General features: G+C 34.0%; 1 long non-coding RNA gene across 4 annotated transcripts; it reads right to left on the bottom strand.

Moving 5' to 3' along the window:
• Positions 1-10,617: 10,617 nt before the first annotated feature.
• Positions 10,618-14,414, bottom strand: LOC113304760. 4 transcript variants are annotated; one of them, XR_003338379.1, is made up of 3 exons: positions 12,459-14,414; positions 12,305-12,385; positions 10,618-12,141 (listed from the first exon to the last, which is right to left on the bottom strand). It is a non-coding gene; the product is annotated as an uncharacterized LOC113304760 (long non-coding RNA). The 4 variants fall into 4 exon arrangements; XR_003338377.1 differs by having other exon boundaries at positions 10,618-10,981; positions 11,853-12,141; positions 12,305-14,412; XR_003338378.1 differs by having other exon boundaries at positions 10,921-10,951; positions 11,853-12,141; positions 12,305-14,412.
• Between the last annotated feature and the right edge of the window lie 326 nt (positions 14,415-14,740).

The raw sequence follows: 14,740 nt of genomic DNA, 5'->3' as shown, positions 1-14,740 counted from the left end.
GTTCCATCCTCTTTCTTCACTTTTAATCGAGACCCGTCGGGTTTAAATTTGATTATCGGTTGGAGGCCCATCATTATCTGAACATAACCCGCCCCATATCCAGACACAAGTGCTCCTTAACAACTTTCCAGACATGAGTAGTAAAAGAAAGGAGGAGGATATCTGAATCACGGCTTCTTCTTCTTTCAAGTTGAAGAAGTTGAATTTCTTCTGCATATCATCATCATCATGAAAGACGTCCATGTATGAAACCAAAATTCATCCAATTCCGACCCATTTCAAATTAAAATGACCCATATTTTTATTGGGTAAATTTATTAAATACCCTTAGTTTTGTCACCTGCCCATATTTTTTCTATTTTCCATCCCTTCACAATTTTAAAATGAATTCACTTTTCAATTCTAGTTTCTCTTATGTACCACTATAAAAGTCAAATTGACTTTAACTATTATCATTTTTATTTATCATTTTCTTCATTAATAAAACCAAAACCCATCAAGTTAAAAACCCAAGGTTAAATTCATATTAATTATTATTATAGTACATCAATTTCTTAATCTTTTGCAATTTCATTTGCCGAGATGTAGATGAGTTAATTGATGATCAATCGATAAACCCTTATTATGGGAGATTAACTTAATTAACAAGGTTTAGAGGTTAGAAATTAACTTAATTAATCACCAATGTTTAATCAGTAGTTTTTTAATTTTTTTGGTCGTCCATTAAGGTATATTATATGTATGGTATTTACTAACGAGGGACTTCTGGTTCTTTGTGGACCTTTTCTATTTATTTTTGACAGGCCAACGTTAAAAGTGTCTTTTGAAATGCACATGAACAGGGTAGTCTCACCTCCATAAGACTATCAACTACTAAATGTCCAATATTTCTCTTTGATGCATCTGTTTATCTCTTTTTGAATTGGGGACGCGCTACTTGTTTATCTATCTTTGTTTTTGTTGGTGAGCTTATTTTACCCAAAAGCACATCGATCGAATCACACAATTAACAGTGCCATATGCAATAGTAAGTTTTATCGAGATAGAGATGTATCATGATTAATCATACATTCTCCATAAAAAGATTCGCTAGCACTTACAAACTCATCTTAATTTTGATATCTATGCCGACTCTTTTCTAGCTCAATCAACCTATCAAATAATTTGATTAAGGAAGATGGAAATGGAAACGTGATTTACGTGGGAATTTTTTCTTTTTTTGTTTAAGGTAGTTTTTATCGGTGGGCGTAAATAAAAAGTTAAAATAATATTTATTTTATCTATATTATAAGGGACAATGGTGTTTTTCCATATGGACGGTCATCTATATTTTGGGTACATAAAGGACGGTCTATATTTCGTTTGGGACACATTTTAAGAGATCCACATTTTGAATACATAACATACGGTCCAGATTTAATTAGGGACACAACTAATCATCCAACGCTAACCCTTCTGTTTCCAACGGGGCCGGTCGATTATTTCTCATTATTGAAAAAAGAAACATTTATTGAAAAGAAAACGCTCGATTCTCCTCTTTCTCTTCTTCTCTCCTTTACGATGAACAAACCTATCATAAGTCGTAACATCGCCTTCCCGTTGGTAATGACACGTAAGTTTTTGTTAGAGATTCGTGTTGCTTCTTAGTTTGATTTTTTATGTTTCAAATTTCTGTAGATTATAGAATTTGTATGCTAGGTTTAGAATATGTTCTTTTTTTGTAAAGCAAGTTTAGAATATGTTTTATTGTTGCAGATCTTTTTCAGGAGAAATCACCAATTTTATATCCCTTAAAAAATGAGTAAAATGAGCGATCTTCGACTGCGGCTATTTATTTTGTATTTGAAGGATTGAATTTTGCATATATTCCAGTGTTAATCAATTCATTTTATTTTGTTTTTGTTCGGAAATCAATTCATTTTTTTATTTCTTAGAATTTACAAGGTATTAAGAGGTTGGAACCATTTCCAAGAGTTTTTCACCCAACTCAAAAACTCCTCATACAATACCACGAAAATTATTCTCTGAAAAAGCATATCACTTAAGAATTTGATCAAACAGTTTGTATGTATTTGAAGGAGGACCATCCACAACCTACCAGCACATTTATTAAAGAAAGAAACACAAATTGGCCATTTTGATTGCAATTTATAAAAAGAAATCAAAAGATATAAGGAGACACCATACCCCAAACTCATTGTACCAAATCCTTTCTTAGATCCAATCTTTCTATCTTATCAATTGACACAATGACACATTGGTTTATAGTAATTGGATATGAAATTTGGGAGCTAGAAACAAACCGAGGTTAATGGCTTAATAGGGATTATCCTTATCCAGTTAGTATTTGATGTTAACTAAATAATCTCGTTATAAACTATCTTGTAGGGCTATCAGAAGATTTCACATGATAATTACATTTTTTTATATAGACATAACAAGCATGTTTATGATCAATTAGTTCCTGTGAACAACACTACACAAAACTTAAGAAGCTTTAATAGGGATAAAGAAACTTTATACCTTGTAAATTCTAAGAAATAAAAAATGAATTCTTTTCCGACCAAAAACGAAATAAAATGAATTGATTAACATTGGAATATCTGAAAAATTCAATCCTTCAAATACAAAACAAATAGCCGCAGTCGAAGATCGCTCATTTTACTCATTTTTTAAGGGGTATAAAATTGGTGATTTCTCCTAAAAAAAATCTGCAACAATAAAACATATTCTAAACTTGTTTTACAAAAAAAAAAACGTATTCTAAACCTAGCATACAAACTCTATAATCTACAGAAATTTGAAACATAAAAAATCAAACTAAGAAGCAACACGAATCTCTACCAAGTTGTGATTTTTATATGTTGCGTTCTATTTGTGATAACTGTTCTCATTAGCAGCGGCAGAGGAGTTTGCGGTACGCTCCGTATCTCCATTTCCATGTCGTTTATACCATGGTCAACGCAAAGAGGTAGCAACGTTCGTCTTCACATATTATGGCTATCATAACCAACGTGATTATCTGAACCAATTTGTGATTTCTATGGCAGTTGAGGTATACAATCTTATGGTGATGCTGATTCATTTAAGTTATTATAGTTCCCATGGTGGTATGCTTACAATGTGGTGAATGTTTTGGAGGTTTTATTGGTTCATTCCATCTTTCTGAATCCATTATATGTTATATGTTGGTAACCATCATCTATTCTGCTATAGTATCCTCTAAGTAGCACTTTAATTATACATGGTTTTAACAGAGGCGCAAACACTTCGAATAGATTACATATTATCTTACTGGAAAACAAATTTAACTGTGTTACGAACATGGTTGTACTTGCTTTTCCTTCATTTTCTTTTTTCCAAATAAAACTTTCCAGGTCTATATGGGTTTTATCCGTTTAAGATTCACTGGGAACAAAGTAATTTTTAGATGTGCTACATTGAGTTTGGGGTATGGTGTCTCCTTATACCTTTTGATTTCTTTTTATAAATTGCAATCAAATTGGCCAATTTGTGTTTTTTTCTTTAATAAAATGTGTTGGTAGTTTGTGGATGGCACTCCTTCAAATGCATACAAACTGTTTGATCAAATTCTTAAGTGATATGCTTTTTCAGAGAATAATCTTCGTGGTCTTGGATGAGGAGTTTTTGAGTTGGGTGAAAAACTCTTGGAAATGGTTCCAACCTCTTGGTTTTTGGTGCTCAACATCGGCATTGGAATATAAGTGCCAGAAATGTTGACTTAGGAATGCACATGATAAAGGAAATAAAAAATGGTGAATATAACTAAATATTATCTTATGCATTTTCTATTGTATTTTTCTCTTCTTTGAGACAATCCTTTTTTCGAACAAATTGGTTAATTTGCATTTTACTTTTAAAAAACAATATACTTTTGTTTATGTGTTGCGTTCTATCTGTGATAAATGTTCTCATTAGCAGCGCCAGAGGAGTTGGTGGTACGCTCTGTATCTCCATTTTCATGTCGTTTATACCATGGTCAACGCAAAGAGGTAGCAACGTTCGTCTTCACATATTATGGCTATCATAACCAACGTGATTATCTGAACCAATTTGTGATTTCTATGGCAGTTGAGGTATACAATCTTATGGTGATGCTGATTCATTTAAGTTATTATAGTTCCCATGATGGTATGCTTACAATGTGGTGAATGTTTTGGAGGTTTTATTGGTTCATTCCATCTTTCTGAATCCATGATATGCTATATGTTGGTAACCATCATCTATTCTGCTATAGTATCCTCTAAGTAGCACTTTAATTATACATGGTTTTAACAGGGGCGCAAACACTTCGAATAGATTACATATTATCTTACTGGAAAACAAATTTAACTATGTTACGAACATGGTTGTACTTGCTTTTCCTTCATTTTCTTTTTTCCAAATAAAACTTTCCAGGTCTATATGGGTTTTATCCGTTTAAGATTCACTGGGAACAAAGTAATTTTTAGATGTGCTACATTGAGTTTGGGGTATGTGTCTCCTTATACCTTTTGATTTCTTTTTATAAATTGCAATCAAATTGGCCAATTTGTGTTTTTTTCTTTAATAAAATGTGTTGGTAGTTTGTGGATGGCACTCATTCAAATGCATACAAACTGTTTGATCAAATTCTTAAGTGATATGCATTTTCAGAGAATAATCTTCGTGGTCTTGGATGAGGAGTTTTTGAGTTGGGTGAAAAACTCTTGGAAATGGTTCCAACCTCTTGGTTTTTGGTGCTCAACATCGGCATTGGAATATAAGTGCCAGAAATGTTGACTTAGGAATGCACATGATAAAGGAAATAAAAAATGGTGAATATAACTAAATATTATCTTATGCATTTTCTATTGTATTTTTCTCTTCTTTGAGACAATCCTTTTTTTCGAACAAATTGGTTAATTTTCATTTTACTTTTAAAAAACAATATACTTTTATTTATGTGTTGCGTTCTATCTATGATAAATGTTCTCATTAGCAGCGCCAGAGGAGTTGGTGGTACGCTCTGTATCTCCATTTTCATGTCGTTTATGCCATGGTCAACGCAAAGAGGTAGCAACGTTCGTCTTCACATATTATGGCTATCATAACCAACGTGATTATCTAAACCAAGTTGTGATTTCTATGGCAGTTGAGGTATACAATCTTATGGTGATGCTGATTCATTTAAGTTATTATAGTTCCCATGATGGTATGCTTACAATGTGGTGAATGTTTTGGAGGTTTTATTGGTTCATTCCATCTTTCTGAATCCATGATATGCTATATGTTGGTAACCATCATCTATTCTGCTATAGTATCCTCTAAGTAGCACTTTAATTATACATGGTTTTAACAGAGGCGCAAACACTTCGAATAGATTACATATTATCTTACTGGAAAACAAATTTAACTGTGTTACGAACATGGTTGTACTTGCTTTTCCTTCATTTTCTTTTATCCAAATAAAACTTTCCAGGTCTATATGGGTTTTATCCGTTTAAGATTCACTGGGAACAAAGTAATTTTTAGATGTGCTACATTGAGTTTGGGGTATGGTGTCTCCTTATACCTTTTGATTTCTTTTTATAAATTGCAATCAAATTGGCCAATTTGTGTTTTTTTCTTTAATAAAATGTGTTGGTAGTTCGTGGATGGCACTCCTTCAAATGCATACAAACTGTTTGATCAAATTCTTAAGTGATATGCTTTTTTAGAGAATAATCTTCGTGGTCTTGGATGAGGAGTTTTTGAGTTGGGTGAAAAACTCTTGGAAATGGTTCCAACCTCTTGGTTTTTGGTGCTCAACATCGGCATTGGAATATAAGTGCCAGAAATGTTGACTTAGGAATGCACATGATAAAGGAAATAAAAAATGGTGAATATAACTAAATATTATCTTATGCATTTTTTATTGTATTTTTCTCTTCTTTGAGACAATCCTTTTTTCGAACAAATTGGTTAATTTGCATTTTACTTTTAAAAAACAATATACTTTTGTTTATGTGTTGCGTTCTATCTGTGATAAATGTTCTCATTAGCAGCGCCAGAGGAGTTGGTGGTACGCTCTGTATCTCCATTTTCATGTCGTTTATGCCATGGTCAACGCAAAGAGGTAGCAACGTTCGTCTTCACATATTATGGCTATCATAACCAACGTGATTATCTGAACCAAGTTGTGATTTCTATGGCAGTTGAGGTATACAATCTTATGGTGATGCTGATTCATTTAAGTTATTATAGTTCCCATGATGGTATGCTTACAATGTGGTGAATGTTTTGGAGGTTTTATTGGTTCATTCCATCTTTCTGAATCCATGATATGCTATATGTTGGTAACCATCATCTATTCTGCTATAGTATCCTCTAAGTAGCACTTTAATTATACATGGTTTTAACAGAGGCGCAAACACTTCGAATAGATTACATATTATCTTACTGGAAAACAAATTTAGCTGTGTTACGAACATGGTTGCACTTGCTTTTCCTTCATTTTCTTTTTTCCAAATAAAACTTTCCAGGTCTATATGGGTTTTATCCGTTTAATGATTCGCTGGGAAAAAAGTAATTTGTACTAGCTTTTAGTCCACTTTAATTTTGGGTTGCAGAGTTTGTCATTATACATTCTTTGCTTTAATATGTTAAACCTAGACTTGGACAACTGTTGAGAGCTAAGTACTGTAATATGAAGTTCACATTGTCAATAATGTAAGACCTGTAGATTAAAGATTTTAGTACTCATCTTGAAAGGAAAGTACATATCCAGTTGTTTCCAAGATCGATGCAATTTTAATTATTACTCATTGTGTTTTGGATAAGTAACAGTAGTTATATTTAGCCATAACTTAAAGAACCAGTTGCTTCACTCAGCCTATAATAACTTTGAATGTGTCATATTTTTAGTTTTCTTCTGCTTTTATAGTTGCATCATAGGGAGTAGTACGTTTTTGTTATTATTTTTTGTTTCGTATAGGTTGGATTCCAGAGACCCAAACTGCAGTTTTTGATTGTGCATCACCAAAGTAAATTTTGGGTGCCTTCCCGTTGATGATGGCACGTAAGTTTTTGTTAGAGATTCGTGGTGCTTCTTAGTTTGATTTTTTATGTTTCAAATTTCTGTAGATTATAGAGTTTCTATACTAGGTTTAGAATATGTTCTTTTTTTGTAAAGCAAGTTTAGAATATGTTTTATTGTTGCAGATTTTTTTAGGAGAAATCACCAATTTTGTATTTAAAGGATTGAATTTTGCAGATATTCCAATGTTAATTAATTCATTTTATTTTGTTTTTGGTCGGAAATCAATTCATTTTTTATTTCTTAGAATTTACAAGGTATAAAGTTTCTTTATCCCTATTAAAGATTCTTAAGTTTTGTGTAGTGTTGTTTACAGGAACTAATTGATCATAAACATGCATGTTATGTCTATATAAAAAAAGTGTAATTATCATGTGAAATCTTCTGATAGCCCTACAAGATAGTTTAAAATGAGATTATTTAGTTAACATCAAATACTAACTGGATAAGGATAATCCCTATTAAGCCATTAACCTCGGTTTGTTTCTAGCTCCCAAATTTCATATCCAATTACTATAAACCAATGTGTCATTGTGTCAATTGACAAGATAGCAAGATTGGATCTAAGAAAGGATGTGGTACAATGAGTTTGGGGTATGGTGTATCCTTATACATTTTGATTTCTTTTTATAAATTGCAATCAAATTGGCCAATTTGTGTTTCTTTCTTTAATAAAATGTGCTGGTAGTTTGTGGATGGCATTCCTTCAAATGCATACAAACTGTTTGATCAAATTCTTAAGTGATATGCTTTTTCAGAGAATAATTTTCGTGGTCTTGGATGAGGAGTTTTTGAGTTGGGTGAAAAACTCTTGGAAATGGTTCCAACCTCTTGGTCTTTTGTGCTCAATAACGACATTGGAATATAAGTGCCAGAAATGTTGACATAGGAATGCACATGGTAAAGGAAAATAAAAAATGGTGAATATAAACTAAATATTATCTTATGCATTTTCTATTGTATTTTTCTCTTATTTGAGACAATCCTTTTTTCGAACAAATTGGTTAATTTGCATTTTACTTATAAAAAAAAATATACTTTTGTTTATCTGTTGTGTTCTATCTGTGATAATTGTTCTCATTAGCAGCGGCAGAGGAGTTGGTGGTACACTCTGTATCTCCATTTCCATGTCGTTTATACCATGGTCAATGCAAAGGGGTAGCAACGTTCGTCTTCACATATTATGACTATCATAACCAACGTGATTATCTGAACCAAGTTGTGATTTTTATGGCAGTTGAGGTATACAATCTTATGGTGATGCTGATTCATTTAAGTTATTATAGTTTCCATGATGGTATGCTTACAATGTGGTGAATGTTTTGGAGGTTTTATTGGTTCATTCCATCTTTCTGAATCCATGATATGCTATATGTTGGTAACCATCATCTATTCTGCTATAGTATCCTCTAAGTAGCACTTTAATTATACATGGTTTTAACAGAGGCGCAAACACTTCGAATAAATTACATATTATCTTACTGGAAAACAAATTTAACTGTGTTACGAACATGGTTGTACTTGCTTTTCCTTCATTTTCTTTTTTCCAAATAAAACTTTCCAGGTCTATATGGGTTTTATCCGTTTAATGATTCGCTGGGAAAAAGTAATTTGTACTAGCTTTTAGTCCACTTTAGTTTTGGGTTGCAGATTTTGTCATTATACATTCTTTGCTTTAATATGTTAAACCTAGACTTGGACAACTGTTGAGAGCTAAGTACTGTAATATGAAGTTCACATTGTCGGTAATGTAAGACCTGTAGATTAAAGATTTTAGTACTCATCTTGAAGGGAAAGTACATATCCAGTTGTTTCTAACATCGATGCAATCTTAATTATTACTCATTGTGTTTTGGATAAGTGACAATAGTTATATTTAGCCATAACTTAAAGAACCAGTTGCTTCACTCAGCCTAGAATAACTTTGAATGTGTCATATTTTTATTTTTCTTCTGCTTTTATAGTTGCATCATAGGGAGTAGTAAATTTTTGTCATTATTTTTTTTCGTATAGGTTGGATTCCAGAGACCCAAACTGCAGTTTTTGATTGTGCATCACCAAAGTAAATTTTGGGCGCTATCCTTTTTAATGTAACATCCAAGTATATTTTGATCCAGCATACGCAGTCTGACTTTGTATAAATTCAAAATTGTTGTTTTACACGTCTTACACCGTAAAAATGCATTAGTTACTACTTAGACTTTTATGACTAATTTGTTGTTACACCTTCCAAAAAGAATTCTATTTGCGTAACTGACCTATTTGTTTTTTTTGTTATTGTGTTTATGATTATATATAGGTCTGCAGATGCCTGACGTAAATTACCTGTAAAATGTGGATAGCCAACCGCAATCAGGTAATACATTTTTAATGTTTGGGTTTGTGGCCTAACACACTTCTAGCGTAATTCTTATTACTATCTGTTTACCAAATATGTGGTTATGTTTGTTAGCTTTAATTGATACAAAAACAGATACATTCAATAGTTTCCAACACTCTCTTTCATAGTTCTTATAATGGTGTTCTCTCTTTAAAATTTTGGTGTTGCTCAACAGCCTTAAAATTTTTACATTTTTCACTAATGTTTTGAAAATTCTGAATCATTGTTAATTAGGCTATCAAATTTGAACTGAGTTTGTGTTCGCGAAACTTTTGTTGTTTATGGGTAAATCGATGTGTATTTTTGAACTGCATGGTTTATGTATTATTTTTTGACATATAATTTTGGTTGTTCATGTGATTGATTAAGAAAAGATTGATCGTATCAATTTACTATGTGATTGAGTAAAGTTCTGGGAAGATTATTTTGTAGGGAAGATTCGAACAAACAAAGATTCGAACAAACAAAGATGAGAGGTTAACAAATTATTCTAAGATTTGGGGATGTTCTTAAGCTTCTTCAAAAAGCTTTCCAGACTTCAATTATTTATTTGCTTAGATTTTATTTATGGTTCACTCAAAAATTCTAAAGTTAGTTGTTGTTTACTATGAGATGAGATCATATCATGAGATAATAGCAATGGTGGTTTTGATGTTTAGTTGCATTTGGATCAGTTAATGAAGTTGTTTATTCTGTGGATTCCTATCAAGAATAACAATCACTTGCATTTGAATCAGTTAATCAAGTTGCCCATTGAAAACAAAAGTTGCTTAATGCAGTACCAACTACCAACCAAGTATGGCCAAATAAAGTACTGAAAAAACATTGCAAACTTATAATATATGTGTATTATTAATAAGGTTATTGCAAATTTCATGGGTAGCTCATTGGTATTTGTATGCGTAGATATCAACTATGGTAAATTGGTAACCCCAAAATGACTTATTCAGTGTATAAACCTAACAAAATTAGACAAATCAACATTACTCTACTTTGAACTATATATATGGGTATGAAACTAATTCGAATAAGTTAAGAAACTAACAATCAGCAATATAGAAAACAAACCAAAGCCCGTGCCGTATATCTAGTTTAGGATATATGAAAATTCATACGGATGGTACTTGGGATAATTGGGAAAAGAAAATTAAGGGATGGGAAATAGTAAAAACGGGGATCGGAAACAGGGAAAACCAAATAAATATACCCTTGTCATTTAAAGACCTTATCCATAAAAAATTAGATTAACTTAATATCCTCACTCATATAATATATTTTTTTCTTTCGAAATACAATAAAAATTTGTATCTACCATTTGAACGCCACCACCACCACTAGCACTACCAAATATCCCACCACCAACATTCAACTATCATTCCACCACCACTTACCAACCGCCACCACCACTAGTACCCCACCACCGGAACACCACCGCTACCGGTCCACCACCGCCCGCCCGCCCGCCCGCCCGCCACCACTGGTCCACCACCGCCCGCCCGCCACCACGTATTGTGCTTTACACATGGAATTTTATCATAAGACGCCTAGGTATTATGTCAGGAAAATAAGTTTCCAATTTATGGATATGCCATAGACTAATCCTATTCACTTAATCAAAATATGAGCTTACCCAAGCATTTCTCCAATAATAGTACTAAACGTTCAAGTTGGTTAGAAAACATGGCACACCTTGTCAGTATTACAGAAATTTTCTAATGATGATAAACATTAATAACGAGGACTAATGGTGTTGTAATGCAAATGTAATAATAATTGCATGTTTAATAATTTAAAACAGTGTAGCAGAAAGCAATAGTGTTATATTGCTAAAGAAAGAATAAGAATCAAACCTTGTTAATTACTCATCACCAGTAGTGTTATATATATTATATATGTCGACTGTACCTTGTTAACCTCTCATCTGTACAAAGTTGGTTCGGAATAGTATATATGCCAAAACCCAAAATCAAGAAAAATCAAATAAGGTACCCACTCACCTGTTATCATTTGCTTTAGAAAATGCAAAATCTATTAGGAACAGGACTATAGTAATCTTTACAAGCACCCTTAGCTCATCACTATCTTCTCTAATGTAATCATTGGTTCATTTCTTGCCTGAAATCTGAATTGCCTCAATTAATGCAATTCACTAGTTTAAGTACTACGCAGAATTAAACTACACTTCGGATGCAGCTTTTGCTACACATACCGTTAACTGGGACAATTTGCCCCAGTACATGATGTTCTGGCGTAAACATCCATTCATAGTTGTTCCACAAAATAACTTAAACTTTGAGTATTGCTAACATAGAAGATTCATGTTTACAACCTTATAACCAAAAACCAAGTAAAATCTCTTATAGATTGCACATCTAAATAATAGAGAAAAGATTCAACTACTGAATCTGCACATACCTTGGTATTTGGTTCATTTCTTGCCTGAAATCTGAATTGCCTCCATTAATGCAATTTCTCCATGGAAAGATCTGGATTCTCATCTACTGACGAAAAAAAATAGTAACAAAAGCTACCCCGTGAATTTGCAGCAGTATGAGAATTTACAATCAAAGATAAGCAAAACTGGATATATTCAAACAAAATCAAGTGGCTCGATGTAGTTACGAAAACTGAACGCTTCTTGAAATGGTATATACCCTCCTCTTGAAGAAGCTCATCTTTTCATGTATAAGTAGTAACAACTTGCCTGCTAAAGAAAAATCATTGTCAAAACCAAATCAAACACGATGAAAGTAAATTATATAGAAATTACCGAAGATTGGAAACTGATTTGTTGTATTTGATTGAATCAAAATCCAAATTAAAATCATTAGGTACATAAACTAGTTTAAACACAATCGATTGCTTACCTATCTAATCTTCATGGCGGACAGAATCACTAATCAACACGATCTTTAATAAAATAATCGAAAACGAGCAGAAGATGAACCCTAAAAATCGAAAACTATCAGAAGACAACCCTAAAAATTGAAAATCTCGATCTCTCTGTATCTGAGATTATACCGAAAATATGAGACAAAATGAAGGAGGAGATGAACAATGATCTGCTTCTGAAGTGGTAGCGGAAGTGGAGGTGCTGCTAGAATAGTGGTGGCGACGATGAAGATAGTGGCGAAGATGGTGTTCCTGAATCTGTTTGTGGCGAAGATGTCGTGTGGTAGTGGTGGTGGTGGATTTGGTGGAAGTATAGGAGGTGATGGCGAAGATGGTGTTCCTGAATCTGTTTGTGGCGACGGAGGAGAAGGTGGTAGTGGTGGTGGTAGCGGCGATGAAGACGATGATGGAATTGAAAGAGAGAGGATAAGGGTATTTGTGTAGCGCGTCAGAATTGAGGGCAATTATATAATTCCCACTATTCTTCTTTAACATCCATTACTACTACTTGTGCAACAGTTGATAATAGTTCCAGGGGGGGTAAATTTTCTACCATAAAAGGAAACTGATATCTCGTAGCTGGACTGTGAAAGAAGGAAAAAAAAAAAGAAAAAAGATGAGCTACTTGGGAAGGTGGGGGATTCTTTTTGTGTCAGAGATAAACAGAAGCAAACCCCAAAAAATTTCAATCAAGCCAGAAAGAGAGAGAGAGTTTGTTCATTACTTGCACTGTTTGTTTAGAAAAGATAAGAGCAACCACAGTCATGAGATGGACCAAATACCAAAAGCCAGATTAAAAACCAAAAAAATTTGGTTTTCCGTGTGTTCAAGCCCAGTGGGAGAATACCAAATTTTGGTGAAGCGGAACTTATATCCACGCTTGATGCGGGACGCAACTTATATCCACGTTTCTTGATGGAGCGTGTTCATAATATGCGTCTGAATGAAACGGAGGTATAATGCGCGCTTGAATGGGACGTAGGTATTATTCACGCCGTGCACGGGACGTAGATGGTAATTGCGTTTGCTGGGACGGAGTTACAAATGGCGTCTCATTCAAACGCAGATAGAAACTGCGTCTGTGTCGTGAAACCAATTCGTCTAACATCTTTCTTCGTCTCTTCTTTTTCCAACACCGACGATTGCAGTAGCTTAATATCAGCCAACCCATCATTCTTTCCAAAAGTTCTCAAACTCGAGCATAACACGAGCAATGCCATATCAGTCACAGCACCATCGGCCAACAACCCCTGACACCACTGTTCCATTTCTCCATCTTCCGGCAATAGCACAGCTCGAGCAACCAGTTAACACTCTGCATCTCGTTCTGTTGCCGTGAACTTTATCTCTCATTCAGTTGTACGAATCAACGGCCAGTACCATACTCGAGCAAATTTGAGGATCCATTCTTCCTTTGTATGCAGCCATCAACCGATTGGAACAATGGAAGCAACATCAGCATCTCCTGTATCCACTGTTGATGCTGTTAGGTCATCATTATCCCAAGTTTATTAAATCATTACTCATGCCTGAACTCCAAAAATCCATCTAGCTTTCAAAACCATCACCACTGCTGGCTTTTATTCCAACCATTGTGAACCCTTCTCAGATTTTTTTCCTTTCGATAAGAACAACCAGCTTCAGTGAGAAATGCAACTTCATTTGTGTTTGATAGAAGCTAATGAAGAAACGCGGAGGGTAGATGGACAAGAGACGTACATTAAAGATACGCCTAGACACAGACGCTCACAATACATGCGCCCAACCCAGACGTTTTTTATAACTGCGCCTCATTCATACGCCCTTTATACATCCGTCCCATTTCAGGCGTAAGTATTAACATCGTCTGACGCGTTTGAAGGGGGCGGAGTTAATACATGCGCCTGACTCATACGGTGATTATATGCTCGCCTGATTGTATACGGTGATTAAACTTACGCCTGATATCATACGCTCCTAATACTTCCGTCCCACTATATCTTTTTTAGTCTGGGCCGACGACCACATTTGGTCTCAAACCCTAAATTTGGCGACCAAATTTGGGTTTACTCCTCACCACTGCGATACTTTCTGGGACCAAATTTGGGTTTAGTACCCAAATTTGGTCGTGACTGTGGTTGCTCTAAGTTGGTACAAATTCAATGGCTTACAATTGGATGCACATAATTGTGTTTCCTTTTTATGAAGTTGTTTGCTATCCAGAGTACTTTTTCATCTCACTGAAATAGAGATATGTGGAGTTGTGGACCCAAATACACTCACTACCCCCTACTTACAAACACATAAAACTTTCAAAATAAAAAATCAAAATAAATAGTAAAAATAACCAAAGATAAGATTTTGCACTTCAAATGATGTCCCACCACCACACAAAAACAGCTTTGTTCTTATTGATGCGCTAATCAAAAACC

Source organism: Papaver somniferum, chromosome 8 (genome assembly GCF_003573695.1).
Source record: "Papaver somniferum cultivar HN1 chromosome 8, ASM357369v1, whole genome shotgun sequence".
In the NCBI taxonomy this organism is placed as follows: domain Eukaryota; kingdom Viridiplantae; phylum Streptophyta; class Magnoliopsida; order Ranunculales; family Papaveraceae; genus Papaver; species Papaver somniferum.
The sequence above is the reverse complement of the archived record's forward strand: the minus strand, read 5'-3'. Positions and strand labels throughout refer to the sequence as shown.